This window comes from Trichosurus vulpecula, chromosome 7, assembly GCF_011100635.1.
Source record: "Trichosurus vulpecula isolate mTriVul1 chromosome 7, mTriVul1.pri, whole genome shotgun sequence".
NCBI classification, from domain to species: domain Eukaryota; kingdom Metazoa; phylum Chordata; class Mammalia; order Diprotodontia; family Phalangeridae; genus Trichosurus; species Trichosurus vulpecula.
In genome coordinates, this window is record NC_050579.1 from 175,733,269 (window position 1) to 175,737,611 (window position 4,343).

Consider the following 4,343-nt stretch of genomic DNA (forward strand, 5'->3'; position numbering starts at 1 on the left):
AGTGGATGTGAAGAAGAGAAATGTGTAAAAAACTTGAAAAAATGTTTAGAGTCAGGTTATGAAAGGTTTTAATAACCAAACAGAGGGGTTTGCATTTTATCCAGAAGTAGCACAAAGCCATTGGAGGTTATTGAGAAGGGCAGTCATTTGGTCAGATCTGTTCTTCAGGAATATCAATTTCCTTAAGGAATTTGACAGGTTGGTGGAAGACAGATTGAAAAAGGGTTAAACTTTAGACAGAGAGACCAATTTGGAGGCTACTCCAATTATTTATTTATTTGTTTGTTTATTTTGAGGAATCAAACATAAGTTTAATTTCAAAGTGAGGGAAATGACTTGAAAGCAAAGGACACATGTGCCAGAGCACTGCCTCTAGTGGGTGACCCACTGCAGTGTGGGAAGTCCTCAATATTTCTACCAATGGCTGCACAGTGAGCTGTAGCCCTGACACTAAGAGGTAACAGCAATAATGTGACAAATTTAATTCATCACAGGGCTTCATGAGCAGAACATGGATACAGCAGGCACCTGGTGTCGGTCAAAGTAATACAACAATTGTATGAAACAATTCTGGGCTTTTGCTGTGGCTGAGATCATTCACAGTGTGAGCACAAAGGATTGTTGTTATACCAAGCCCAGGGCCCAGCTTACTTGCTGGGCCTTAGCTCTGGAAAACAAGGTCTTTCCTAATACCTTGACATTGTATACTTATTCAAACGTTCTGGAGATTAACTTGCTCAAAGGGCTATAAGACCACCTATAACTTTTGACCAAGCAATACCACTATTAGGTCTGTATCCTGAAGACATAAAAAACAAAAAGGAAAAGGAACTATGCATACAAAAAATATTTATAGTGCCTCTTATAGCGATGGCAAAGACTTGGAAATTGAGTTGTTGTTCATGATTCTGGTGGAATACAATTGTTCTTTTTTTCTATTTTAAATTTATTTATTTAACATATTTAGTTTTCAGCATTGATTTTCACAAGAGTTTGAATTACAAATTTTCTACCCATTTCTACCCTCCCCCCACTCCAAGATGGCATATATTCTGCGCGCCCTGTTCCCCAGGCAGCCCTCCCTTCTGTCATCCCACTCCCCTCCCATCCCCTTTTCCCTTCCTTTCTTGTAGGGCAAGATAAATTTCTACTCCCCATTGCCTGTGTATCTTATTTTCTAGTTGCATGCAAAAATATTTTTTTTTGTTTTTGAACATCTGTTTTTAAAACTTTGAGTTCCAAATTCTCTCCCCTCTTCCCTTCCCACCTACCCTCCCTAAGAAGTCAAGGAATTCAACATAGGCCACATGTGTATCATTATGTATAACCCTTCCACAATACTCATGTTGTGTAAGACTAACTATATTTTGCTCCTTCCCGACCCATCCTCCCTTTATTGAATTTTCTCCCTTGATCCTGTCCCCTTTCCAAAGTGTTTGTTTTTCATTACCTCCACTCCCATCTGCCCTCCCCTCCATCATCCCCCCTTTTTTATCTTCTTCCCTCTTCTTTCCTGTGGGGTAAGATACCCAATTGAGTATGTATGGTATTCCCTCCTCAGGCCAAATGTGATGAGAGCAAGATTCACTCATTCCCCCCTCACCTGACCTCTCCCCTCCTCCCACAGAACTGCTTCCTCTTGCCACTTTTATGCGAGATAATCCACCCCATTCTATCTCTCCCTATCTCCCTCTCTCAATATATTCCTCTCTCATCCCTTAATTTGATTTTATTTCTTTTAGATATCTTCCCTTCATCTTCAACTCACCCTGTGTCCGCTCTCTCTTTATATATATACACATATATACACATACATATATACATACATACACATTCACTTATACATATATATACATAAACATATATATATATACATAAACACACACACACACACACACACACACACACATATATATATATATATATATGAATATTCCCTTCAGCTACCCTAATACTGAGGTCTCATGAATCATACACATCATCTTTCCATGTAGGAATGTAAACAAAACAGTTCAACTTTAGTAAGTCCCTTGCAATTTCTTTTTCTTGTTCTTTTTCTTGATTACCTTTTCATGTTTCTCTTGATTCTTGTGTTTGAAAGTCAAATTTTCTATTCAGCTCTGGTCTTTTCACTGAGAAAGCTTGAAAGTCCTCTATTTTCCTGAAAATCCGTATTTTGTCTTGGGGCATGATACTCATTTTTGCTGGGTAGGTGATTCTAGGTTCTAATCCTAGCTCCATTGACCTCTGGAATATCGTATTCCAAGCCCTTCAATCTCTTAATGTAGAAGCTGCCAGATCTTGGATTATTCTGATTATGTTTCCACAGTACTCAAATTGTTTCTTTCTGGCTGCTTGAAGTATTTTCTCCTTGATCTGGGAGCTCTGGAATTTGGTGACAATATTCCTAGGAGATTTCTTTTTGGGATCTATTTGAGGAGGCGATCGATAGATTCTTTCAATTTCTATTTTGCCCTGTGGCTCTAGAATATTAGGGCAGTTCTCCTTGATAATTTCTTGAAAGATGTTATCTAGGCTCTTTTTTTGACAAGGGCTTTCAGGTAGTACAATAATTTTTAAATTATCTCTCCTGGATCTATTTTCCAGGTCAGTGGTTTTTCCAAGGAGATATTTGACATTGTCTTCCATTTTTTCATTCCTTTGGTTCTGTTTTATGATATCTTGATTTCTCATCAAGCCACTAGCTTCCACTTGCTCCAATCTAATTTTTAAGGTAGTATTTTCTTCAGTGGTCTTTTGGACCTCCTTTTCCATTTGGCTAATTCTGCCTTTCAAGGCATTCTTCTCCTCATTGGCTTTTTGGAGCTCTTTTGCCATTTGAGTTAGTCTATTTTTTAAGGTGTTGTTTTCTTCAGTGTATTTTTCAGTATTTTTTTCGGGTCTCCTTTAGCAAGTCATTGACTTGTTTTTCATGGTTTTCTTGCATGCTTCTCATTTCTCTTCCCAATTTTTCCTCTACTTCTCTAACTTGCTTTTCCAAATCCTTTTTGAGCTCTTCCATGGCCTGGGACCAGTTCATGTTTTTCTTGGAGGCTTTTGGTGTAGGCTCTTGCACTTTATTGACTTCTTTAGGCTGTATGTTTTGGTCTTCTTTGTCAGCAAAGAAAGAATGCAAAGTCTGAGACTGAATCTGGGCGCGTTTTCGCTGCCTGGCCATATTCCCAGCCAACTAACGTGACCTTTGAGTTTTTCAGTGGGGTATGACTGCTTGTAGATTAGAGAGTTCTATGTTCTACGTTTGGGGGGGAGGTGCCAGCTCTGCGACACCAGCACTGCCCCTTCCCCAAGAACCCCCAACCCAGACTGGGCTTAGATCTTCAGCAGGCTGTGCACTCCTGCTCTGATCCGCCACTTAATTCCTCCCACCAGGTGGGCCTGGAGCCAGAAGCAACAACAGCCGTAGCTGCCCCACCTCTGCTGCCCCCAGGGCTGGAAGCTGAACCGCGAACTCCTTCCACTCCAGCAGCTTTTCCCACTAACCTTCTCAGCAGTCTTTGGTGTTTGTGGGTTGAGAAGTCTGGTAACTGCCCCAGCTCACTGATTCAGGGAGCTAGGGCCTCCTCCACCTGGCTCCTGGTCTAGTTGGTCCCCGCTGCTCACACTGGGCTCTGCTCCGCTCCACTCCCAGCTCCCAGCTCCCAGCCAGCTCTGTGTGGGATAGACCTCACCCAGAGACCATCCGGGCTGTCCTGGGCTGGAACCCTGCTTCCCTCTGCTGTTTTGTGGGTTCTGCAGTTGTAGAATTGGTTCAGAGCCATTTTTTATAGGTTTTTGGAGGGACTCGGGGGGGGGGGTGGAGCTCACGCTAGTCCTTGCTTTCCAGCTGCCATCTTGGCTCGACCCCTGGAAATCCTACTCCAATTATTTAGATGAGAGATGATGAAAGTCACTATTATGGCAGTGGTCATGTGAATGGAGAGAAGGGGATATATGGAAGAAGTGTTGTAGATGTAGAATTGAGGAGACTTGGAAACTGATTGGCAGTTGACCTGGCAACGTATCTATGTTGGGTGAAAGAGTTTGAATAATTGAAGATGCCTCTGAAGAACAAAATTGAATGAAAAGAAAGATTGTAGTGCTTCCATAGTCAGCTAGTATTCATCAGAGGCAAGATTAGAATCTAGGTCTTTGGATCATCCCCATACTTTAGTGGATAGAGTCTGGCTCTCAATACACTGTGCCAAGCTGCTTTTGGGAAGTTTGTTTGAAGTAGGGGTCAAATTTTTCTACAGGAAAAGGGAAATACTCACCAGAGACAGATGGCTACCATCACCCTGTAAGAAGAGGAGAAAGGGAGCAAATTTGTAATATATATATATGTA